This window comes from Microcebus murinus, chromosome 15 (genome assembly GCF_040939455.1).
Source record: "Microcebus murinus isolate Inina chromosome 15, M.murinus_Inina_mat1.0, whole genome shotgun sequence".
NCBI classification, from domain to species: Eukaryota; Metazoa; Chordata; class Mammalia; order Primates; family Cheirogaleidae; genus Microcebus; species Microcebus murinus.
In genome coordinates, this window is record NC_134118.1 from 22,958,011 (window position 1) to 22,985,780 (window position 27,770).

Sequence of the window (27,770 nt, forward strand, 5' to 3'; positions counted from 1 at the left end):
AGTTGTCAAGAATCCCATGATGAAGACTGGGCCTCAACCATACCATATGGCCCCTTCTGGAAAATTAAGAAAAGGCACTTCTCATTGCAGACACAGCTCTGAAGGCACACAGCTTGGCAAAGGGCCTGTAGGCCAAATTCCCAATCCCACACCCCTTTGAGGAATGCCTTTGTACAACATACAACCTTCACAACCACATTGTACCTGGAAAGCCATTCATTGTGACTACCTTCATGCAAACCTACCACCCCCAGGCATAAAAGCATTTCCTGTTCTTACTACTATACTTAAGGGTTTTTTATTTAGTACATTAACATAAGCAAACAATGTGTTTCCATTTCCTGAACATTAGAAGGTATATGGCCTGGATGTCATCAAACGTCTCTTCAGCTCTACTAGTTTATAGGTGTTGCTTTTTAAATACATATTATGGATTAAATAATGCTTCCACATATATTATCTTATTTGGTCTATTTATAACAACTGTCTCTGAAGTAGATGTGCTTATTTTTCCTTTTGCAGGAAAGGACACTGAGTTTCAGAGACAGTCTTTAGACTGTAAATCTCAAGCTATCCTTGTAGCGCCCCCAACCCCCTTGATGGTTCTGCAAAGTAAGTACCTTCCACTCTGGGTCACTTCAGACCTTCCTGCCTTATCATGCAGTCCTGCATGGCCCAGTTCTCTTGACAGGCTCACGCCCTCTCCTGCTGTTGCCTTCTGCCCACACCCCTGTTGTTTTCTGTCTTCGATAAAGAAGAAGACAAGTTTTAAAGAATTCACATAGAAAGCCTTTCCAGCTTCATACCAAAGCCAAAGTTCAATCTGAGGGGTAAAATAAGACTTTTACAATAAGGCTTAACAAGTTCAAAATGTTATAAATAGTACAAATCTATATATCCTTACATAAACTCTCATGGATCAACTTTGTACATGTAAAGATCTGAAAGGAAATGCCCCCCAAGATGAAAACTGGTGAGAATAATGCATGCTTTTCTTCTTTCTTTTTCTTCCTTTCTTATCTGTATTTTCCATTTTTTTCCCCTAAGCTGAATACACCTTTCCCTTGTATTAACAAAATACAATTATAATTTTCATTTTTAAAGAAGGCTTAGATATTCTGACCTGGTCATTCTGACATAGCTTTTTTTTTTTTTTTTTTTGAGACAGAGTCTCGCTTTGTTGCTCAGGCTAGAGTGAGTGCCCTGGCATCAGCCTAGCTCACAGCAACCTCAAACTGCTGGGCTCAAGCAATCCTGCTGCCTCAGCCTCCTGAGTAGCTGGGACTACAGGCATGTGCCATCATGCCTGGCTAATTTTTTCTATATATATTAGTTGGCCAATTAATTTCTTTCTATTTATAGTAGAGATGGGGTCTCGCTCTTGCTCAGGCTGGTTTTGAACTCCTGACCTCGAGCAATCTGCCCGCCTCGGCCTCTCAGAGTGCTAGGATTACAGGCGTGAGCCACCGCACCTGGCCTAACATAGCTTTTTAAAGCAAATTACTAAGAGCTGTAGAGGATGTATATTTCTGACCCCTGACATTTCTGGCCTGACCTGTCCCTAAACCTCACTCCTCTGAGTTTCCTGTCATGCATGACTCCTCGACCATCAGAGAAGTCTAACCCCAACTGAATTCTTTCCCTTTCTTTGGGTGATGGTGATGACACCACTGATTCAGAGATGGGGTAAGGCTTGGGGATAGAATCAGAAAATGAATGAGATGTGGGAATGGGGTGAGCCCAGAGCCCAGAGAAAAGGGCAAAGCACCAAAATGTATTCAACAAGTACTGGTGGAGCACTTCTTGTGCCAGGATGTGGACAAGGGAGGGATGAGGCTCCAGAAAGAGGTGAGGATGACTATGGCCAAGACTGCTGGTTCAGGGAACACTCTCCCCTTATTCCTCAGCAATTAAACTCAAGCAATTACTTGGGGCACCAGGATATCCAGCTAAAAGACTCCATTCCCCAATCATTCCAAAAGTCTTGCAGCTTAGTGTGGTCGTGTTATTAAGTTCTAGTCAATGAGATATAAAAAGAACTATTGGATAAAACTCCTCAGGAAAGCTCTTTTGTCCTCCTCCTCTTTTCTTCTTCCTATTGCCTAAAAGAGGTGAGAACAAAAAATAAAACCCTAAGTCTCCCAACTGAGAGTCTCCCTCTTGGCCAAGGGGACCCTCCTCCTAAAAAAAAAACAAACACCAGCCATTAGGAGAAGGAAAGTCAGACATGCCTAGTTATGCCCTGTCTTTTCTGGAATTATTCTTTATAACAAAAAGATACAAAATCATTAAAAGGCCCAAGACCATGTAAAGCAAAGATTAAACCATACCTGCAGGCCAGGCGCGGTGGCTCATGCCTGTAATCCTAGCACTCTGGGAGGCCGACGCAGGCAGATTGCTCGAGGTCAGGAGTTCGAAACCAGCCTGAGCAAGAGCAAGACCTCGTCTCTACTATAAATAGAAAGAAATTAATTGGCCAACTAATATATAGAGAAAAAATTAGCCAGGCATGGTGGCGAATGCCTGTAGTCCCAGCTACTCAGGAGGCTGAGGCAGAAGGATTGCTTGAGCCTAGGAGTTTGAGGTTGTTGTGAGCTAGGCTGACGCCATGGCACTCACTCTAGCCTGGGCAACAAAGTGAGGCTGTCTCAAAAACAAACAAACATAAGCCGGGCGCGGTGGCTCACGCCTGTAATCCTAGCACTCTGGGAGGCTGAGGCGGGCGGATTGCTCGAGGTCAGGAGTTCGAAACCAGCCTGAGCAAGAGCGAGACCCCGTCTCTACTATAAATAGAAAGAAATTAATTGGCCAACTAATATATATATAAAATTAGCCGGGCATGGTGGCGCATGCCTGTAGTCCCAGCTACTTGGGAGGCTGAGGCAGCAGGATTGCTTGAGCCAGGAGTTTGAGGTTGCTGTGAGCTAGGCTGACGCCACGGCACTCACTCTAGCCTGGGCAACAAGCGAGACTCTGTCTCAAAAAAAAAAAAAAAAAAAAAAAAAACAAACAAACAAACAAAAACACCATACCTGCAGGTCAACAATTTGTTAACAGATCACTTGAGTCTTGGTATATGTCCAGTATATATCCTGTGGCTTGTCTCTGATTAACACACTTCCTTGGCCCCGGCGTGGTGGCTCATACTTGTAATCCTAGCACTCTGGGAGGCCGAGGCAGGCGGATTGCTCAATGTCAAGAGTTTGAAACCAGCCTGAGCAAGAGTGAGACCTCATCTCTACTATAAATAGAAAGAAATTAATTGGCCAACTAAAAATATACATAGAAAAATTAGCCAGGTATGGTGGCGCATGCCTGTAGCCTCAGCTACTCAGGAGGCTGAAGCAGAAGGGTTGCTTGAGCCCAGGAATTTGAGGTTGCTGTGAGCTAGGCTGATGCCATGGCACTCTAGCCCAGGCAACAGAGTGAGACTCTGTCTCAAAAAAAAAAACCAAACAAAACCACTTCCTTAATTTAAAACATTCCAAGACTTTAGACAAACCTTCATTTCTTTAACCAATTGTAAATCAAAAATCTTTTTTTTATTTTATTTTATTTTTTTTTAGAGATTTTGTTTTAAGGTAGAGATACACACTCTTTCTCTTTATTTGGTTGGTCCTGATTTGTACCATTTATTTATTTATTTATTTATTTATTTATTTTTTTGAGACAGAGTCTCGCTTTGTTGGTCAGGCTACAGTGAGTGCCATGGCGTCAGCCTAGCTCACAGCAACCTCAAACTCCTGGGCTCAAGCAATCCTCCTGCCTCAGCCTCCCGAGTAGCTGGGACTACAGGCATGCACCACCATGCCCGGCTGATTTTTTCTATATATATTAGTTGGCCAATTAATTTCTTTCTATTTATAGTAGAGACGGGTTTCGCTCTTGCTCAGGCTGGTTTCAAACTCCTGACCTCGAGCAATCTGCCCGCCTCGGCCTCCCAGAGTGCTAGGATTACAGGCGTGAGCCACCGCGCCCAGCCTCAAAAATCTTTAAACCCACCTATAACCTGTAATCCCTGCTTTCAGGTGCCCTGCCTTTTGGGATCGAATCAATATATCCTTTCCATGTATTGATTTATGACTTTATGTATAATTCCAACCCCCTAAAATGTATAAAACTAAACTGTAACTCAACCACTTCTTCTTGGGCATGGCTCTCCAGGCCACAGTCTCCCATATTTGGCTCAGAATAAACCTCTTTAAATTATTTCACAGAATTTGGGTTCTTTTTGGTTGACATATTCTTAAACCGTTAAAGAGATTTTGTAACAGAAAAGAAAGAAAGAGAAAGAGAGAAAAGAAAAAAGGAAAAAAGAAAGACAGACTTAAATGTCTATTTTTAAACCTCAAGGAGAAAATTAAAAAATAAATAGAAGATTAAATTGTATTGTATCCAGTTTCTCATAAAACCATCAACATCAATTGGAAGATGCAATAAAAGAAGACAGCAATAAATAAAGAATATAGATGACATAATAGAAGACTATAACAACAGCAAGAGGCAAAAAATAGAAGACCTGAGTGAATTTAACAAGATATATACATATGTATTTTAAGGCAACTTTAAAATGCAGTAGTATTTCAGTAGAGGGGCACAAAGAAACTTCAATAAATGAAGAAAAATATGAATAAATGTATTTGGACAAACAGGCTCAATATTATAAATATAATTTATATTTTTTCCTAAATTAACATATAAATTCCTACATTTCCAATAAAAATGAGGCTGGCCAAATTTATATTTGGGAGAATGGGAAACTAGACAAAAATTATTTTAAAGTTCACATGGGAAAATAAACAAGAAAAAAAGGCCAAAATTTTTTTAAAAAGAAGATAATTAGAGGGAAAATTGGTCCTACCATATAGTGAAACATATTATAATACAATAATCATTAAAAGAGGATGGTACAGGTATAAAAATAGATAACTGAATAATACAGATATTCAAGAAATGAATCCAAATACAAGACTATGGGACATGATTAAAAATGGCATCTCAAATCATGGAATATAGATAGATTATTAAATAAATGGTATTGGAAAAATTGGTACCCATTTGAAAAAATGCTAAGTTGTATCCCTGCCTCACACCTTACACCAAGAAAATTCCTAATGTAAAATATAAGGCCATAAAAGCACTATAAGAAATTATGGAATTGATTTTTGACAAGGGTTCCAGAACAATTCAATGGGGAAAAATATTCTTTTCAACAAATGATGGTGCAACAACCAGCTATCAACATGTAAATAAAATGAAATTTGACCCCCTACCACATACCATATACAAAAATTAACTTAAAATAGATCAAAGACCCAAACATAAGAGTTAAAACTATAAAACTATTAGGAAAAAACAGATGTAGATCCTCAAAACCTTGGCTTAAGCAATGGTTTCTTAGATATGACACCAAAAGATCAAACAGCAAAAGAAAAAATAAAATAGACATCATCAAAATGAAAAAGTTCTGTGCTTCAAAGGACACCATCAAGGACAACCCATAGAATGGGATAAATTTTTTGCAAATCATATATCTTATAATGGAATTATGTCTAGATAATACAAATAAATCTTATAACTCAATCATAAAAAGATAAATAACTTTAAATATGAGCAAAGATCTGAATAGATAGTTCTCCAAACAAGATACACAAATGGCTAATAAACACATAAAAATATGTTCAATATCATTTGCTATCAGGGAAATGCAAATCAAAAAGATGATGAAATACCACTTCATGTCCAATAGCATGGCTATGATCAAAAAGACAAATAATAAAAAAGATTGTCAAGCTTGTGGAGAAATTGGAATCCTCATACACTGCTGGTGGGAATATAAATGGTTCAGCCACTTTAGAAAACAATTTGGCAGTCCTTCAAATGGTTAAACATAGAACTAACTATATAACCCAGCAATTCTACACTTATTTAAATACCCAAGAGAAAAAACATGTCCACAAAAAAATGTGCATATGAATGTTCATAGCAGCATTACTCGCTATAGCCAAAAAGCAAAAACAACATAAATGTTCATCAACTGAAAAATGGATAAACATAATGTGGTATAGCCATAAAAGGGAGTATTATTAGGGAATAAAAAGAAACAAAGTACTGATACATGCTACAACATGGATGAACTTTGAAAACACTATACTGTTTTTTTTTTTTTGCATAAAACCTCACATTTATAACTACATATACTGTTTAAAAAGAAAAATATTATTCAAAGTGAAAGAAGCCAGTCAGAAAGAACCACACACTATATGATTCCATTTATATTAAGTATGCTTAATAGACAAATCCAGATAGGCAAAAAGTAGATTAGTGGTTATTGGGTGTTGGGAGATTGGAATAAAACAAGGAATAAATTCTAAGGTGTACAGAGTTTCATTTTGAAGTAATGAAAAAATTCTAAAATAGATGGTGGTGATGGTTACACAACTGTGTGAATATACTAGCTATTGAATTATATAATTTAAATGGGTGAATTGCATGATATGTGAATTATATCTCAGTAAAGCTATTTAAGAAAAAAAGAAAGAAAGAGAAGAGGGAACTGGGTGTGATGGCTCACGCTTGTAATCCCAGCATTTTGAGTGGCCGAGGAAGGAGGATTGCTTGAGGACAGGAGTTGAAGGCCAGCCTGGACAACATAGCAAGACCTTGTTTCCACAAAAAAATAAGAAAAATTAGCTCAGCGTGGTGAGTACCTGTAGTACTTCCAGCTACTTGGGAAGCTGAGGCAGAAGGATTGCTTGAGCCCAGGAGTTTGGGGTTGCAGTGAGCTATGATTATGCCACTGCACTCCGGCCTGGCCAACAGAGCAAGACGCTACCTCTAAAAAAAAAAAAAAAAAAAAAAGAAACAAAATTACGAAACTAGGAGAGGTTACCCAGGGAAGGCCTGGGTATGGTAGGAACTCAGAAATCATACTAGAAAAATATGAATAAATTGTATCCATTAATAAAGTATATGGAAAAATAAAAAATCTTTATGAAAACATCACCGTGAGTGAAGTAAAAATATCAACAACAAAGCAGGAAAATATTTGCAAATCGCATCACAAAGGATAATTTCCCTAATACATAAAAGGTACCTCAAGTCAATAACAATCCAATAGAAATAGTCCATCAACAGCCAGGACACAGAAAAGAAAATAGGCAAGAAAAAGGGCATCTTAAATGCATCAAAAGATGCTCAAACTTAAAAAAGAGAAACACAAATTAAAATAATAAGATATCATTTTCACCTAAGAGATTGTCACATTATGTAAAAAGTTTCATACTTCCCTGCTTTGGTGAGAGTAAGGGTAGACAGACATTCTCAACCCTTCCTGGTGGGAGCGTGAATCGGTATAATCTGTGTGGAGGGCAATGTGACACTACACAAAAACCCAGCAATTCCACTGCTAGGAATTTAGTCTCCAGATACACTTAAACATTTATGAAATCCTGCACACAATAAGTTATTCCCAGAGCAATACTGGTATTACCAAACAGAATAAACCAAACATTCATCAGCAGGGGACTGGTTAAATATATCATAGTCTGCTCATATAATGAAAATTCCCTGCATTTGTGAAGAAGAAAGAGGAATATCTTCATGTGCTTGTGTATACCAAGACCTTTTGTTAAATGAAGAGAGCAAAGTGCAGAATCCTGTATATGGCACCCACCACTTGTGGGAGATGGGATGAGGTGGGAAAAAATATAAATAGGAATTTGCTTGGAAATGCATCAAATCATCTCTGAAGAATATACAAGAAACTTAATATTTGTGCTGACTAGGAGAGAGGGCTCAGAGACAGAATTTTTTTTAAAACAAATAGTCTTTTGTATTTAGTGAATTATAAGAATATCTTTAATCTTTTAAAAACAAATTAATTTAATATTCTTGCCTTTACTTTTGGTCTCTGGAGGCTTAGATCTACTCCAGTGAATAACACCAGAGAGCCGCAAGAAGGGGTGAGGGGTATGTGCAGGAAGGGAATCCCTCTGCACATAACAGAGAGGCATGGAGTATGAGTAGGGTGACCAGAGTTAGCAAATGAAAATACGGTACAGGATTCCCAGTTAAATATGAATTTCAGACAAATAACATTTTTTTTTTGGCAATATTTGGGCCATTCTTATACTATTTTGTCTGGCAACCTAAGCTATGAGAAAATGCCTATGTGCTTTGGGCAGCTCATTTAGAACCACAGCTTGTGTATGTCTCTGCCCAAAAGAAAGTCTACACATACAACACTATCTAGAGAAAGAGCTGACATTTATACTTCACTCATGGGAGTAATAGTTCAACCCAGATTTCAGTCAATATCCTGAATCCCTACAGATTTATGAAATCATTTAATGTGAACAACAGGCTAACAAGAGAAAGAACACAAGGAGGTACCATTATTTCAGTGAAAGAAAGACCCAAAGTGAGGGAAAGAACTAGAAAACAAGCCATCGAACAAAAGTAATGTATTTTTATTTTAATTTTCAATTTTTTGAATTCACTAACCTTTACTTCAAAGAGATGGAATTACCACGCTCCTCTGAAACAAATTATTTTTCAGAGCCAGCTAACAGCTTTCATCTCAGCTGGGGCTGAGTGTATGAAGAAAAAAAATCCTGTATATGACAGCCAGATCCAACATAGCCAGAATCTGATATTTACTTCTTTACTGCCCTGTTTTTTGGTAAGGTTTGCCCAGAACTATCCTGCAGAGAACAGGAGGATATGTATTACTCACAGATTTCTCTTTCCATTTCACTGCAGTTGAGTTCACTTTTGGTATTAGAAAAAGTCACTGTGGCTGTGACCAATAAATGCAAATCAATTAAGTAAGAATGACCCCAAGGTGCCCTATGGCAGGTCTCCTAGGACTATGATGGATTGTGTGCCTGTTGTACATATTGATTCAAATGATGGAAGGAGCCAGCATTAGCCAGTCCTGACATATGGCTAGGACAGATGCCTCAGGAGAGGAGGTAAATGCTTCAAACCATCTCTCCATGCCCCTCTCTTCCCAGTCTTCTTTATCACCCCCCAATTTCCCAGTGCACTCTCTTGTATCCTGCAAATATCCAGCTCAAAAGCCAATTCTTTCACAAAGCCTTCCTCAGCTTCCCAAACCTAGCTTCCAAGCTGAAGTCATTGCTCCCTCCTTGGGACATGCCCCAAAGCTAGATTATCACAAGTATATATAAGTTTGTATTCAAATTATAATGACACTTGTAAAAACTATCACTTATTTCATAATGTCCCTGGCACTTTACATGCATTAGTTTTTTGGTTTTTGGTTTTTTTTTTGAGACAGAGTCTCACTTTGTTACCCAGGCTAGAGTGAGTGCCCTGGCATCAGCCTAGCTCACAGCAACCTCAAACTCCTGGGCTCAAGCAATCCTTCTGCCTCAGCCTCCTGAGTAGCTGGGACTACAGGAATGCGCCACCGTGCCCAGCTAATTTTTTCTATATGTATTAGTTGGCCAATTAATTTCTATTTATAGTAGAGACGGGGTCTCGATCTTGCTCAGGATGGTTTCCAACTCCTGACCTCGAGCAATCCACCCGCCTCGGCCTCCCAGAGTACTAGGATTACAGGCGTGAGCCACCATGTCCGGCCTACAAGCATCGGTTTTATTCCTCTTAGAGAAAAAAACAATTACATATTATTATCCCCATTTTATAGATGATGAAACTGAGGCTCAGAAAGGCTAAAGAGTCCAAGAATTGGGCCCAATCCGGGTATGGGTGACACCAGAAAATATGTTCTTTCCACTATGTTGTGCTGCCTTATGTGTATGTGTCTCTCTCCATTAAAAAAAAAGTTAATTGGGTTTTCTTCTCATTCATAAAAGCAATAAATGTTTATTATACAAAATCAAAGCAATTAGGTATACAGAGTGAATGATATTATTTTACCAGCCAGCCCCTCCCTGTCATTCTTACTCTCTGCCAAGTGACCCCACAAATGTCATTGTCCCTCAGCATCTCAAAGCCTGGTTCTCCTGCATCACATCATAAGCCACAGGGCAGGGGCTTTGTCTGGTTGCAGCTAAACCCCCAGGAACTATAAGAGGAGTTGGTACATAGTAAGAACACAAATTTATTGAGTAAATGTATAAATGAATAAATGAATGATAAATGTTCCCCTAAATAATTAAAAATGAACTGTGATATATAATATTTAGAGTTAAATATTTTGAATTTTTTTTTCTATTGGGATTAAATGAATGTATATTTTGAATTTTTTAACAATTAGTTTAACATTATACATCTTTTTTTACTTTTTTTTTTTTTTTACTTATTTTTATTTGCATGTATGTGAAATGACAGATGTACACTTTGGCATTATAAATAATAACAAAAGGCCGGGCGTGGTGGCTCATGCCTATAATCCTAGCACTCTGGGAGGCCGAGGCAGGCGGATTGCTCGAGGTCAGGAGTTCGAAACCAGCCTGAGCAAGAGCGAGACCCCTGTCTCTACTATAAATAGAAAGAAATTAATTGGCCAACTAATATATATAGAAAAAATTAGCCAGGCATGGTGGCACATGCCTGTAGTCCCAGCTACTCGGGAGGCTGAGGCAGCAGGATTGCTTGAGCCCAGGAGTTTGAGGTTGCTGTGAGCTAGGCTGATGCCACGGCACTCACTCTAGCCTGGGCAACAAAGCGAGACTCTGTCTCAAAGAAAAAAAAAAAAAAGGACCTTAAAATTGAGAACCATTAAAGGAATGTTTAAGTAAAGATATTTAAGCAAATTTAAAAACTGATGTTACCATCATTTAACTAAAAACTTGATATTTTAATACCATAAAAATAGAAAGGATATAGTCTCATAATAAGGATAATAAATTTATTTATATTTTTAATAATGTAGAAGGTTACAGCTAAAACATATATAAATAATAAAATGGAACCCCAAATGTCCAGTATTAGGGTATGATTAAATATTAATGTATATTCCTACAATGTATTACCATGAAGTCATTTAAATAATCTAATAGCAGAGCATTTAAAAGATATGAGACAATGTCCATGATACAGTATTACATGATAAGTACAGATTATAAACAGAAAGTACAGTATTATCCATGAGTGGGAAAAGTGTGGATTTCTGTATCTAGCAAAATGGTAACATGGCAAAATCTTGAGCCTGCTGGAGAAAACAGAATAAACGTGCTTTCAAATATATAACTGTACTCATAAGAGAAAAAGGCATATCCCCAATGGCCAAACACAAAGAGGGAACTGAAAAACAGGATGGAAAGCTGACTGTGAAACTGCGGCAGCCAGAGATACTGCTGACTTGTACAAACTAGAGATGTGCATTTAATGGATACATAGAAGACAGAAGTCAGAGCCTTGGGTCCATTCAAGGTGAGGCATTGGAACTACAGTGCCTCATAAAGCCAGGAACCTTTAAGAGATAGAACCTCATACATAAAAGGATGGAGTAGGAAAAAAATATATCTAGTCACGGGGCTATGTCTGAAGAAAAATTTCTCCCTTGAGAATTGGCAAACAGGTTTGCTTCACACACGTCTGGGCTCAACTTTTCACTACTATTTTGTTCCAATTATCCCCAGGGGAAGAAATTAACCTAAAGTTGTCCTGAGTTGTTAGTGCCACAGGACCTAGCAGAGACAAATATAAATCCTTTCTGGAAGAATTCTCCCCAATTCCAGAGAAAACCCAGACAAACCTGAACTCACAATTGAAAATTACAAGACACAGGCCGGGCGCAGTGGCTCACACCTGTAATCCTAGCACTCTGCGAGGCCGAGGCGGGCAGATTGCTTGAGGTCAGGAGTTCAAAACCAGCCTGAGCAAGAGCAAGACCCCTGTCTCTACTATAAATAGAAATTAATTGGCCAACTAATACATATAGAAAAAATTAGCCGGGCATGGTGATACATGCCTGTAGTCCCAGCTACTCAGGAGCCTGAGGCAGCAGGATTGCTTGAGCCCAGGAGGTTGAGGTTGCTGTGAGCTAGGCTGACGCCAGGGCACTCACTCTAGCCTGGGCAACAAAGCGAGACTCTGTCTCAAAAAAAAAAATTACAAGACACATAGACACCATGAAGAAAGGCAACAGAAAGGAAAGACAGAAGTATTAGGTCCCAACAATTTCAGATGATGTTTGATCTGATGGATGCAAAGCAAAGAAGATTAAAGAAAAAAGAAAAAAAAAAGATTTCAGATGATGGAATTCTGGCATACAAATATAAAATGAGATGCTTGAATGTTAAAGCAATAAGAAAATTAGTGAAGCACAAGATTTTTATAAAAAATCCTGGCCAACCAAGCAAAACTTCTAAAAATAAAAAGATAAAACTTTTGCTATTAATATTAATAGCACAATGGATGGGTTAAACAGTATATTGGACACTGCTGAAGAAAGAATTGGTGAACTTAGAAGGTCACATTTGAGAAAAGACTTAGAAGAGATGAGGAAGTGAATTATGTGGACAATTGAGAAAAAAGTTCCAGGCAGAGGGAATAAGAAGTGCAAGGGCTTGAGGAAGGAATATGCCCATGTATGCCAGGAACAGCAAGGTCAGCATGGCTGGAAAAGGGAAAGCACTAGAAGGTAAGGTTAGGCAGGCAATAGGAGACCAGGCCATAGAATAGTAGTCTAAGGGATCTTTGGCTTTCACTGTGAGATGGGAAGTGAGGACTGAACTCTGATCTTTTTCTTTTGCTAAAAACTCCTTCCTAAGGAGGACAGCTGGGTCAGGCTGACAAATGGTAAATTCCCACTAAGCTGCCAACCTGATTCTGGTATGGCATTAACATCACCTAAAAGATAAGAAGCCCCAATTGTAACTCAAGCATCCTAGCAGGTGCCAATTGTAAATTTAAAATGTCCTCCTGTCTGGACCTCCCAGAGTGCTCACACCCTTATCTTAAAATAAGCATATCCTTTCTGGTCTTCTAGATAAAGTCTAACTCTCTCAGCCAATTGCCAGCCAAAGAATCTTTAAACCCACCTATAACCTATAAGCTCCTCGCTTGGAGATGTCCCACCTTTTGGGGCCAAACCAATGTATATACCTCTCATGTATTTTCCTGTAACCCCTGTCTCTCTGAAAATGTATAAAACTAAACTGTAACCCAGCCACAGCGAACCCACTTGCTCAAGGCCTCTTGGCAGTGGCTCCGGGTCATGGTCCTCAAATTTGGCTCGGAATAAATCTCTTTACAATTATTTTACACAGTTTGGCTTTTTTCCGTTGACAGAAGTATTGCAAGATTAGCTCCCTCGAGCTTTTGTGTTGAAAACAGAGTGGGGGGGGGGGGTAAAGGGCAGAGTAGAGAAACAAGTTAGCAGCTTATGCAATAATCCAGGTGAGAGGATGGAGGATGGCATTTTGCACCGCACGGTAGCACTGAGGGAGATTCTTGATTTATTTTAAGGTAGAGCCTACAGGATGTGCTGATGGATAAAGATGTATGCTGTGAGACAAGAGATGAGCCTGAGCAACTGAAGAATGGGGCTGCCATTATCCAAAATGGAGCACAATGCAAGAGACATCTAAGTGAAGCTGCTGAGGAGGCCACAGGATAAACACATCTAGAGTTTGGGGAGAGAGGTGTTGAGATATAAACCGGGAGGCATCGTGGTATATTGGTATTCAAAGCCACAAGACTGGTGAACACCAAGAGAGTAAGTGAAAATGGAAAAGGAACAAGAAGAGAGGGGAGAGCTGCTTGAAGGACGAACTTGAGTAGAATGGACAGGAAGTGCGTGAGAGGTGGGACTGGCCTATCTTCAAAATATTCCATGAACATTTCTCACCTAGTCAGATGGATCTGCAGAGAGGCCTTAACGTGCAAGGGAGAAAAACTTAAAATAAAATTATGCCTTCTGATCTTGAGTGCCACATTTTGCTGGCAGCAGGGGTGCAAATCACACGGTAGCAATTCCCTGGCTGCTTCAGCCAGAGCAAACCAAATATAGCTCTGGCCTGACTAAAAAGTACCGACTAATGGCTGTTAATTTTAACACTGCCAGATTAATTGGCTTAAAATCCTGTTCTATATTTCCTTGGTCAATAATATGCCATTGTAAAAAAAAGTTGGCAATTTATTTTTAATATATTTTGCCAATGTTAGTAGGGAGTAGTGGAGCCAAGTTTCTTGAACTCAGATATTCAGACAAGCAAAAATATGCAAAAGGGCAGACTTGCAAAAGTAACAGGAAAATATCTAATCCTACGACTTTCCCCTCTCTCGATAACAGGCACTTCCTGGGGAGTTCTGTTTTTCAGTTGTTTTTCACAACATCTGAAAAAGAGCCAAGCAGATAGAAAGGAAATGTAAATCTTTCTCTTTTAAAATTGCTTTTGAGAATCTGCTTTTTACAGCCCTGAGGCATGCCTGAGTATAGAGCAAGGATGCAGACTCCAGGCCTCAGTTTCCTGCCCAAAACCATATCTCAGGAGCGAGATCGCATCCCCAGCAATAAGCCTGACTGCATCTCAGAGATAACCAAGTCTCCAGGGGAAGAGAAAACAAGAAAGACCAACCTGATGTCCTGCTGATAAGGGAAACTCCCAGCCGCAACACTGGAGACCCCCACTTCTCACCGAAGACCCACATCAGCATAATACTAACCTGATTACTGGCCCAGCAGCTAGTCTATTGCCTGGCATCAGCATAACACTAAATCTATTGCCTGGTGCATCAACATAATATTAACCTATTGTGTGACACATCAACTAACCTACACCTGGTAACTCACCCTAACTCAGACCACCCTAACTAAATAAAAGTGGGAAAAATTGGGTAGATGATGCTCAGAATTTGGTGGCGAGACCCCTTTGAGCCTGCCAGCGAATAACTCTTGACTCTCTGTGTGCAGCTCCGTTTGCCCTCAGCACCACCTGCTGTAACACTTGCTGTAACATTGCAGCTGCCTCCTCTTACTAATTACTCCACAGCCCCTTCTGTTATCAACTGACAACAATCAATATTTTTTGTTTCCTTTCTCTTTGTCTCCATAAAATCAGCAAGCCACTTGGCCTCAGTGCCGGCATCTCCCTTCTCTTTTGGGCACCTTGCCACACAACTACTCTCTCTTTAGTTCCCATTTCTCTCTCTCCTTCTAAGAAGATAAATTAAACTTTATTCTTTTATATCCTAATCTCTGTGTGAGAAATTTTTCTCTACCCGTGCCATAAACCCCTAGGGAGTTTTCCACCCTTACAGAAACCGAGTCAAAGTAATTAAGGCTCTTACTCAAACAGATAAAAATTACCTGAGTCAGAATTCAAAGCCAGGCAATCTGGCTCCAGAATACCTGTTCCACGTGGCTGAGGGAAAATTAAAGATCTTGAAATACAGAGTTGAGAGAATTTGCCTAGCATGCGCGCGCCCACACATACACACGTACAAAGGGAAAGAAAATATCAGACAATGTTATACCATCCTTATTAGTTTCCTAGGGCTGCCATAACAAAGTACAACAAGCTGAGTGACTTAGAACAACAGAAAATTATTCTCTCACAGTTCTGGAGGCTGGAAGTTGAAAATCAAGGCATCGGTAGGTGTGTCCCTTTGAGACTCTGGGTTGACTCCCTCTATGCCCCTCTCTAGCTTCAGGTGGTGGCCAGCAGTCCTTGGCACTCCCTGACTTGAAGCTGCAACATTCCAATCTCTCCCCCTGTTGTCACATGGCATTTTCCTTGTGTGCCTTGGGGTCCAAATTTCCCTCTTCTTATAAGGACACCAGTCATGTTGGATAAAGGGCCCTCTAACAACCCTATCTTAGCCTGATACCAATGCAAAGACCCAATTTTCAAATAAGGTCACATTCACAGGCACCAGGGGTGAGGACTTGAACATATCTTTTAGGGAACATAATGTGCAACCCATAATAACATTGTTTGTACTTCTTAAAAGAAGGACTTTCTGGCCAGGTGTGGTGGCTCAGCCTGTAATTCTAGCACTCTGGGAGGCTGAGGTGGGAGGATCGCTTGAGGTCAGGAGTTTGAGATCAGCCTGAGCAAGAGTGAGACCCCGTCTCTACCAAACACACACAAAAAATTAGCTTCTACCAAAAATAGAAAAAATTAGGCAGGCACAGCTACTTGGGAGGTTGGAGCAGGAGGATCGCTTGAACCCAGGAGTCTGAGGTTGCAGTGAGCTGTAATGACATCACTCACTCTACCCAGAGGGACAGAGTAAGACTCTGTCTCAACAACAAAAAAAAGACTTTCCAAATTTGTCCATTACTGACTCTGTGGAGTACCTAGAACAGAGAGCATTTTCTAAGTTTAGGATGAAAAAAGCTATCTACCTTATATTGAGAAGAAAGAATAACTCAGGCCTTTAGATCCTGGGGCTTTTCTTTCATCTCTGCCCAAAGGAAGCTGGCCAATGATGGAACCAATGACAAAGGACTCAAAACATGTGAAACATCCATTCCAGAATATGGTGCTTTGTAGTCAGAAGTTACAGATGTTGAATGGTGAGGCTTTATCATGGTTGCTACTGGTTTTTGAAATAAAAAACAAAATGAGCTATGAAACAAATCTCCTGACTGAAACATTGCTGTCCCTTTGGCTACTACATTATATCTGAGCTAAAAATTGCTAATCAAGGGGATAAGTATGATTTTTAAAATTATATATTACAAAACCCTGGAGAGGTACATCCCAGAAGAAACATCTTTTATTGGATGCATCTGTCTCCCTGGGCTCTAGCTCACTGCCTAGAGGCTGAGTGAATAAAATAAATCCATCTTTAACTAGCAAGACAAAAACCTACACTAAAAAATTATAATCAAATCATACTAACAAATGACTATTTTCTTCTTTTAGGTTCTCCTTTGGTTTATTCAATATGTATACAGATACTTTAGCAAAGCTATCATCTTAGAGTAACATTCTTATTTTCATTTAATGTTTTTATCACAAATATTATCCTTCATTGTTATATCCTTCATAATTTTTTTTGTTATTTTTGCAACAGTCCATTAAGGTGATTACTACAGTTTACTGCACTACTTCTTATTGCTAGACAATGAGGGTGTTTCTGCAGGCTCAGACAAGAGCAAGTTGCAGCTTCCCTATCTGTGGAAGTGAGATCAGCCCACAGGGGGCTTATTTCAGAGATCCAAATGGATCATCACCATAGCATTGTCCCATAGACTATTGAGAACAGGGTGGGGTACAGTGGCTCATGCTTGTAATCCCAGCTCTCTGGGAGGCTGAGGCTCAAGGTCAGGAGTTCAAAACCAGCCTGAGCAAGAGTGAGACCCCATCTCTACTAAAAATAAAATAAAAAATGAAGAACAGGCTGTATTTATAGTTTGTCCCATTTGTGGTTTGCTGAGTGAGGAAAAATGTTGGCAAACCCCTGCTTTTCTGTAAACTCAAATAAGACAGAGCAGTATTCCTATTTCAGCCCCTGGGACAACCAGGGATCTTCTCTTCTTTTCATTATCCTCTTGCCTTGCTTTATCAGCCACTACTTTGACAAAAACTATCTTTGCCAAGGCAGCCTTCCACCTCAGCGGTGAATGCAGCTGTTGAGTGTACCGCCTGAGCGGCTCAGACTCCAGGTGTCAGAGAAACAGTGCTATTAATAGAAAGGAAGGTGGTAATTTCTCACTCAATTGTGGGGAGGGAGGTCCACCTGATAAAGTGGATAGGAGAACAATTCAAAAGCAAATAGACAACATGCATTCATGGGGTGTACGTTGGGAGGAAGAAACAGTAACAGACAAATAAGCACCAGTTGCCATAGTAAATATTTTACCATCTTTCCAAACTGTCTCAGATTAAGGCACTGTCTCACAGCCTTTCTATCACAAAATAACACCAGTCTTCTGCTCCTAGAGACACTGTTCCTGCATTCAGAGGGAACACTGTAGAAGGTGAAAGCTTGAGTGCACGTCATGGGGCTTTAAATTGTCTCTCCTAATTATGGGAACAGCTTAGCTTTCCATTGGCTCAGCACTTTCATTTCTTTCTAAATTCAATTCTTATCTAATGGGGTCACTACTGCTATCAAGTAGGTGCTTTGCCCTGGGCTATAATAACTGAATTATCGCCCTTAGAAAACATGCCCAAGGGAAGGCCAGCAAGAGTACAGACATCAGAGCCAACAAGTGCAGCCCAGCCAGGTTCTGCCCTAACTGGGTGTAGAGGCTACATGTTTTGTGTGTTAATTAAGGTGAATCTGCTTTGTGCCAAATTCTGAAGGCAGCTTCGAAATCAGGCGAACTATTCCTAGACTGTTCAATCTTTCAATTCTATTTATCAGCAGACCTATGATCAGCTAGTCAAAAAGTTTTCCTTTAGGATTGAACTTTCTGGTATTAGGTAAATAACTGTTCACTTTTTCCTTCAGAAGGAAAGAGCAAAATGGAAAAAAATAGAACATTGTCAATAATCCATCCTATTAATAACAAGGAAATAAATGGCTTGTGATATTCATTATCACCAGTATCAATATAATAGCCATCTATAATAGTGCTTTGTATTCACAAGGCAATTTCATATACATCATATTATTTGAGCATCCCAGTAACACTCTGAGACAGGTAAGACAGACATTGTTATATTCAACACAAATGCAGAATATTCTGGTTGAATCGGTTGAAGCTCTGTGGCTCACCAATCACAAGTTTCCAGTTTCTCCAAAATAATCTTCTACATTTCAATGGGTACAGAATACAAAAGATGAAATAGGTCAGGGTTGGTTTTTCTTAGTCTTTCTCACCTTCAGCACTTTCCCTTGTGAAAGCGGTTGATAAATTATTTATGAGTCATGCTCCTTCACTCCTTACCTGCCTGAGCCTGGGGAGTCATATTGGAAAGAAGGCAGTTCAGAAGGTACCTGTAGAGGAGACTTAGACCAGATTGTCCCGCACCAACAAAGGCTCTAAGCTGCAGAATCCCCATCAACAAATGAAGGAGAGAAGGTGAAAGAACCTAGACAACACATACAGCTGGATGCCAAGCCAAGGCTGTAAGAACTTGGCAATTTTCAGTACTGTTATTCTATGCTCTAACTTTCTCCACTGAAAGTTGATAAAGCACAATAAGTTCTAGCAAACTTGAGCCAATGAACACAGGATTACTGAGGAATTTACTGGCAACAGTGATAATGCTTTACAATTACAGTATAAAATGATTGCCTATTAGGAGATCAAGCAGAATTAAGGGAAACATAATCCAGCACTGGTTTTACACACAGGAAGGGCATTTGTGTGGAAGGGGGAGTTAGCAGATTCTGTGAGACTCCAAAGGCAGGGCCAGAGACCTATTAGGAGAAAACACAGGCAGAGAAAAAGTTCCAAATCCTCCTTATTCAACTTTCTAAGAATCAGATAATTGGAGAGATGGTGGAAAGAGTGGTAACACAAGGTATTTCCTTATCCTGAAAACCACCACGCTGATAAAAGAAATATCAGCATTGTGGTTAATATAACCAGGCTGGTGGGAATTAGCAACGTTCTCAGAAGCAACAGCATCTCTGTATACAGAGACAAATAGACAGGTAGAAATTATGCTAATCAGAGAGATCCCATTCCTAGGCATGACCAAAAGCATTCCCAATATGCAAGATAACTTATAGTATGACAGAGAATTTCTTTTTAAATACGATCATAAAACTGTACTGGGAGAGATAATGGAAGATATGAATAACTGGAGAATGAAACCTTGTTTAACCTGGAGAGACAAAAAAAAAATTTTTTTTTTTTGAGACAGAGTCTCACTCTGTTGTCTGGGCTAGAGTGCCGTGGCATCAGCCTAGTTCACAGCAACCTCAAATTCTTGGGCTCAAGTGATCCTCCTGCCTCACCCTCTTGAGTAGCTGGGACTACAGTCATGCGCCACCGCATCTGGCTAATTTTTTCTGTTTTTAGTAGAGACGGGGTCTTGCTCTTGCTCAGGCTGGTCTCGAACTCCTGAGCTCAAGTGATCCTCCTGCCTCGGCCTCCCAGAGTGCTAGGATTACAATCGAGAGCCACCGCGCCTGGCATGGAGGGACAATAAATATTAAAGATAATATGTTGACTGCTCTTCTTCTTCCCCTCAAGCGGCCTGAGGTGATTTGTGAAAATGGTTTGCTATTCACTTGACCCAGAAAACCCCACAAAATCATGCAAGTCACGAGGTTCAAATCTTCGTGTTCACTTCAAGAACCCTCGTGAAACTGCCCAGGCCATCAAGGGTATGCATATACAAAAAGCCATCAAGGGCCGGGCTTGGTGGCTCATGCCTGTAATCCTAGCACTCTGGGAGGCAGAGGCGGGCGGATTGCTCGAGGTCAGGAGTTCGAAACCAGCCTGAGCAAGAGCGAGACCCTGTCTCTACTAAAAATAGAAAGAAACTAATTGACCAACTAAAAATATATATACAAAAAATTAGCCGGGCATGGTGGCACATGCCTGTAGTCCCAGCTACTCAGGAGGCTGAGGCAGTAGGATTGCTTGAGCCCAGGAGTTTGAGGTTGCTGTGAGCTAGGCTGACGCCAGGACACTCATTCTAGCCTGGGCAACAAAGCGAGACTGTGTCTCAAAAAAAAAAAAAAAGAAAGAAAGAAAGAAACAATGTGTACCCTTCTGACATTACAATGCTGAAGTTGCTAGGTGTGCCCAGGTCAAACAGTGGGGCTGGGCACAGGGTCGGTGGCCCAAAACGAGTGCTGAATTTTTGCTGCACATGCTTAAAAATGCAGGGAGTAATGCTGAACTTAAAGGTTTGGATGTAGATTCTCTGGTCATTGAGCATATCCAGGTGAACAAGGCACCCAAAATGTGTCGCCGAACTTACAGAACTCATGGTTGGTATTAATCCAAACATGAGGTCCCCCTGCCACATCGAAATGATCCTCACTGAAAAGGAACAGATTGTTCCAAAACCAGAAGAGGAGGCTGCACAGAAGAAAAAGATATCCCAGAAGAAACTGAAGAAACAAAAACTTACGGCACGGGAATAGATGCAACATAAAATAAATGAAAATAACAGTAAAAACATTAAAAAGATAATATGTTGAGTTAACAGAAAAAGAGTGAATTAAAACTCAAAATGCTTTAAAATACTTAATAAAATTAATTTTAAAATATAAACGGGCAAAAATATGGAAGGATATTTGGGAAATGAGAAGAAAAGGCGACAATAGAGTCTAATACTCATTATAAAACAAAAAAAAATCTTCTAAAATGTAAAAACCAAAATGACTTTTTATTAAGGCTTGCTCTGTAACAAACTAGAAGTAACAAAAACAATAGGATGAGAATTACTGCTTAATAAATGCTGTCATGACAACCGTCTATTACCAAATAGAAAGACAATTTACTTGAATGTTCAAAAGACAAGCAAAATGATTAATACGAATAGTTAAAAAAAAAAGAAGAAGAAAGAGAAGAACGGAAATACATTGTTAGTTTCAAATGCAGCAACAAGGCCGGGCGCTGTGGCTCACGCCTGTAATCCTAGCTCTTGGGAGGCCGAGGCGGGCGGATTGCTCAAGGTCAGGAGTTCAAAACCAGCCTGAGCAAGAGCGAGACCCTGTCTCTACTATAAATAGAAAGAAATCAATTGGCCAACTGATATATATATATAAAAAATTAGCCGGGCATGGTGGCACATGCCTGTAGTCCCAGCTACTTGGGAGGCTGAGGCAGAAGGATCACTCGAGCCCAGGAGTTTGAGGTTGCTGTGAGCTAGGCTGACGCCACGGCACTCACTCTAGCCTGGACAACAAAGCGAGACTCTGTCTCAAAAAAAAAAAAAAAAAAAAACAAATGCAGCAACAAAATTAATTTGGATCATTTAAGAAATTATGTATTATCGAAGACAAGGTGGAGGAACACAAAAATATTCAAGTTCCACAGTGTTCTCTAAAAAGCATTTATCTAACACCTATTATGAATTAACCATATGTTCGGAGCTATATGTTAGGAATACAAAGATGAATAAAACATGTCTGATGGGGACTTCTACCAGCCTGGCAGACTAACACGTGGTCCCCCTTTCCAAGAAAACACATGGCCATGCAGGATAAAATATACACATACCTTGTAACACACACTACCCTGAGTCATGTGAGTGCTACAATGTGTCTTGTCACTTTTTCTGTGGTATATTCTATGTACCAGAAAACGGTTTGACTCATAAAGGATGACAAAAGATATACAAGTACTGTAACATTGCCAAACCTCTCAAAACCAAAGAAAGAGCATTGCAATGAATATTAAAATGTAAGTTTTACTGCAGCTCCAGGTGCACTCATGGGAAATTGCTCAAGGAAAGAAACAGTAAATATCAGCAGGTGTGATATGTAGAATTCTAAGATGGCCCCATAATGTTCACCCCCGTGGTTACTCCCATGATTATATTATAGTACATGGCAAAAGGGATTTTGCAGATATAACTAGGAGATTGTCCAAATAGTCCTAACCTATAATATAAACCCTTTGAAAGCAGAGCATTTTCAGCCGGGCGTGGTGGCTCACGCCTGCAATCCTAGCACTCTGGGAGGCCGAGGCAGGCGGATTGCTCAGGGTCAGGAGTTTGAAACCAATCTAAGCAAGAATGAGACCCCGTCTCTAACGAAAATAGAAAGAAATTAATTGGACAGCTAAAAATATATAGAAAAAATCAGCTGGGCATGGTGGCGCATGCCTGTAGTCCCAGCTACGCGGGAGGCTGAGACAGTAGGATCACTTGAGCCCAGGAGTTTGAGGTTGCTGTGAGCTAGGCTGATGCCCCGGCACTCTAGCCCAGGCAAGAGAGTGAGACTCTGACTCAAATAAAATAAAATAAAATAAAATAAAATAAAATAAAATAAAATAAAATAAAATAAAAATAAAAGCAGAGCATTTTCTCCAGCTGGTAAGAGAAAGGGAAGTCAGAGAGAAAATATTCAATATGAGAGAAATCCTCCACTGCTAGCTTTGAAGATGGAGGGGGCCATGTGGAAAGGACCTGAGAGTAGCTTACAGTTGCTGAGAGCGACCCCCAGCTGCCAGCCAAGAAGAAATACAGACATCAGTCCTACAACCTCAAGGAACTGGATTCTGCCAACAACCAGAATAAGCTTAGATGCAGATTCTTCCCCAGAGCCTCAAATGACAACTTACTTGATTTGGGCCTAATGAGACCCTAATAAATACTATTAAATAGGTGTTGTTTTAAGCCACTAAGTTTATGGAATTTGTTCCACAGTAATAGCAAACTAATGCAATAATCAAGTGGGTAGACATCTATTGACATTATGAAATACTATGAAGAGACTCACAAATACTACTGTGGCCTAGAAAGACTAATGAATCACATGAATAGGGGCTAAAAGAAACCAGAGGCATGTCAATGTAAGATTGAAAGCAAGGGGAAGAAGGATTGCCAAGACATGCCTCTTTATGGGGACTCTACTTTAACAACCCAGTAGAATACTATTTTTCAGGAGAAGCTTCCATTTCCAGGCTAAGTGGGATATATGTATATGTAAGCAAAAAACATTTTTACCAATACATAGCTACAAAAGAAAGGGAATCTCTATGTGTCAGAAATATAAGAAAAAACAAGACCAAAGCAGAAATCAGGAGCTGACATTGTGGGTTGCCCACAGGAGTTTGGGACCTGAATATAGGCCTTAGGAGAAAGGGCTAGGCCTTCAGTGGCCACTTCGTAACAGGATATATGGCCTTATGCCACAGGGGCAGAGTTGGGTCAAGCTTTATTAATAAAGGTATGAGCCCTGAGGAACTGTCCCAGAGAAGAATCCTGCCTGTCAGCTGCGAAAGGAGGGATACTTGCAAATCCTTGGGGAAAAAAAAAAATCACCCAAGGGAAATCAGAACCCTAGGTCTGCTTGGTGTGCAAGTGTAGAATCTAAATTGAAATCAAATGAAATAAAATCTCCAAAGTACTAAAGGACAAAAACTGCCAACCTTAGAACTTTATACTCCACTAAACTATCATGCAAGGGTAACAATAAGGCGGGGCATGGTGGCTCATGCCTGTAATCCCAGCATTGTGGGAGGCTGAGGTGGGAAGATTGCTTGAGACCAGCAGTTTGAGACTAGTCTGGGAAGCATAGCAAGACCCCGTCTTCACAAAAAATAAAAAAATTAGGTAGGCATGGTTGTGTGTGCCTATAGTCCTAGCTATGTGGGAGGCTGAGGTGATCACTTGAGCCCAGGAATTTGAGACTGCAGTGAGCTATGATCACGCTCAACCTGGGTGACAGAGTGAGACCTTGTCTCAAAAACACAAAAAACAAAACAAAAATAGTAACAGTGAAATAAGGGTTTTTAAGATAAACACTGAGTTTACTACTCATAGATTCTCACTAAAAGCATTACTGAAGGAAAGCTGAACAGAGAAGGATGGAGAAGCATTCGTAAGCTAGAAATTGGCTAACACATTGGCAAACTATAAAAAAAATTATTCAAACTAAAATGCTAAATAATAATAAAGTGAAAGCTGACAGAGGAGGAAATTGAAATTAAAAGTATTCTAAGGTCACATATAGTTTTGAAGAAAATGGAAAAGTTTATTAACTTTAGATTTCTGGGGGAGGGAAAGGCTATTCCCTTTTTTAATTAATATATAATGATTGCATATATTTGCGGGTACAATTTAATTTTGAGACAGGGTATCTCTCTGTAGCCTGGGCTAGAGTGCAGTGGCATCATTGTAGTTCAATACAATCTCAAACCCCTGGGCTTAAGCAATCCTCCTGCCTCAGCCTCCTGAGTACCTGGGACTGCAGGTGCATGCCACCATGCCCAGCTGTTAATAATTTTTCCTATTTTTTGTAGAGACATGCTCTTGTTCAGGCTGATCTTGAACTCCCAGCCTTAAGCAATCCTCCCACCTTGGTCTCCCAAAGTGGTAGGATTACAGGCGTGAGCCACCATACCTAGCCAGGAATAATTCATTTTATAATGATTTGACATCACAAATCAGAACAAGCTATGGTCCCAGCGAAATAATTCAATATTTTGAATGCCAAATTATTTTGAAGGTATGGAAAATATTTCCTGAAAACTTATCTCAAAAATAATAACTTTTATTGAGATGTTACTGCATGCCAGGCAATGAGCAAAGAGCTTTTATATTTATTATTTTAATTCTTACAGGAATTCTATTGAGTATGTCCTATTATTATCTTTATTTCACAGATGAGGAAACTGAGGCTAAAAGGATTAGGGAATTTGCTAAATATGGCCCAGCTACTAAGTGGCAGAGTCACCACCAAACCCAGGCTATCTGACCTGGCAACTTACAGCACTGCCCCAGAAACGGGCATGCCTCATTCTACATGCAGCAGGTCCTCAAATAATGTCATTTCATTACAGTTGGTGAGAAAAGACTGGATTCCTAGCAAGAGCCACTGTCTGTGTGGAGTTTGCAAGTTCTGCATAGGTTTTCTCCAGGTACTCCGGTTTCCTCCCACATTCCAAAGCTGGGCCCTTTAGGTTCACTGCTGTTGTTTACATGGTCAAGGTGTGAGTGAGTGTGGGTGTGTGAGTGCATAAAATTGGTTTCATTATGTGTCATTTTACTTAAAGTCACAGTTTCCAGCAACCTATGGACAATATTAAGTGAGGATTTGCCAGATTTATTGAAAGAATGCTTGTTGTCTGTTTGGGGAAAAAAATAAGTCAAGAAACTTTAACAGTAAATCTATTCTTTTATGTTAATAAATTATGGAAGCTCTCTTATGACTATTTTTCTTTCTTTCTTTATCACTCCTAGGAAGGTACTATTTTTAATTTATGAAGATTTTGGCTGAATTATTTTTATTAATCTGAAAGGAAATTAAGTTCCTGCCTTGGTATTTTACATGACAAAGGTGTGGTAAGTCTTTCTATCACCTGTGGTTCTAAAAGTCCTCATATAATATGTTTCCATTTCTCTTTCTCAAATCACAAAGTAATTCAGCTTTCTCTATGACTCTTAAGTCTAGAACTGAATTGATGTCTCCGGTTTTCTTCATCTGTATTAAAATCATAAAATAATAAGCATGAAAAACAATTCTACATTTAGCATAACTTCAGCAGTCTCTATGATTGTGGTCTTATAATATAAACAAACTGAAGCATTTGGACAGTGAACATGTATTTCAGGAATAAAGAAATAAACACTAAATTCACTTCAGAAATTCTTGTGTTTTGGGGGGAGAGTTGTCTACAATTTATTTTTTCTATTATTATCAAAAACATCATTCAACTTTTCAAGCACTGGGAAAAAAAATACCAACATTTAACCCACAAACAAAAATGTTTTGATGAACAAAACAACAATAAAAATGTACATGAGTATGTATATCACATTTTTCCTCTCTTTATATAATTATGAGAACAAATCATCTTAAGAATGATGACTCCCATGATTTCAGGTTTATTATGCTCCTGATTAATTTGTGACATTCCTTGGAGGGAATTCAAAGGGAAGAAGAGAAAGCCTTTTAAAGGTTTTAAGCTCCAGATTACCGTAAGGAACAGAGACAAAATGCATTTGGCAAATGATAGCAAAGATCACATAAATAGTACTAAATGAAGTTTATAGCAAACGATTGTTCAGGTCTATGAAATGCAATTCGTGACGTTGGGAAAACACACCCAAATTTTTCCGACTCCAACCTACTGAGAAACAATCAGTGCAGGAATAGGGAAATAAATGCCCTTTCCTAGGTGTTTAGAAGAATCTTAAGAAATCCCCCTCCTGAACTCAGGGTGCCTTGATTCTATTTTCCTTTGGCATAACCTGCCTACCTGCAGCCCTCCCTTCCTATCTCTGCGGTCGGGCTGGGAAGTAGATACCTGGGGTCACAGCTGGTGACACTGAAGCTCGCCCCAGTCGGTGCTTCTGGCCCCGGGCATCACTCGCCGTCCCACTTGCTCCGCTTCGTCGTCATCGCCAGCCTTACACACACACACACACTCACACCCTCACACCCTCGCGCGCGCAACTGCTGTCAGAGGTACCGCCCGCCAGAGCAAACCCTTCGCAGCTCCTTCCCTGCACACAGCCCGGGAGGAGCGAGTCTGGACCAAACCCAAGGCAGGTCAAGGATCCTACTGCGCCCTTACCTCCAGCACTGACGGCGACAGGCCAGGCAGGCCCTCGGGGGAAAGCACCAGTTCGGCAAGGCTGCACCCCGGGGATCCCCGCCCGCCGCCCGCCGCAGCTTTTGCAGGCGCTGGGAAAGCGCGCGCCAGTGATTCAGCGCCTTTCCGCCGCCGCGGTTACCACGGCGACGCGCGCGCACGCGCACACGCGCCCCCAGGGAGGGGCGGGAGCCGGCTGGCGCCCCTGCACGGCTCCGCTTGCGCTCTGTAGACCAGCACCCGGGCGACGGGCTCCCGCCCAGCAGAGGACCAGGCAGGAGGGCTTCCGGAAGCAGAGCGGCCATCGTCTCCCACCTCCTTTCCTTTACCTACCGCTTCCCTGCCACCGTGGCCCTAACCGGCCTGGGTAATGAACGCTCCTTCCGATTCAGTGCCCCGGCCAGGGTGGCTCCGGGGAGCCCTGAGCGCACTCTCTGAGTCAACGACTCTTCGTGAATGTGTCCCTGGAAGCAAAGTCACCATAGCTACACAAGTACCATTCCTCCAGCGGGACTCTCTTTGGGCCCCACTCTGTAACTATCTTTTCATTTTCAGCACGTGCTGCCTTCTGATTGAGGTGCGCAGATCAACTCCGGGCTTCGCAGGATGACAGCGTGCCAGGTGTCTTGGGGAAGGTGATAATCTCAACCACAGAAAACTCGCGTGGAAGACTCAAGGCCACATGTGGCCCTCCAGATCC

The 27,770-nt window shown here is 40.5% G+C and overlaps 1 protein-coding gene across 1 annotated transcript in view; it reads right to left on the reverse strand.

Annotated features, from left to right (window-relative positions):
* Nucleotides 1–27,206, reverse strand: part of KIAA0319 (KIAA0319 ortholog) — an 84,863-nt gene extending 57,657 nt beyond the window's left edge. The window contains exon 1 of the mRNA XM_076010498.1: nucleotides 27,053–27,206. The gene's annotated coding sequence lies outside the window, so the exon portion shown is untranslated. The remainder of the gene's footprint in view (nucleotides 1–27,052) is intronic.
* Nucleotides 27,207–27,770: the final 564 nt, after the last annotated feature.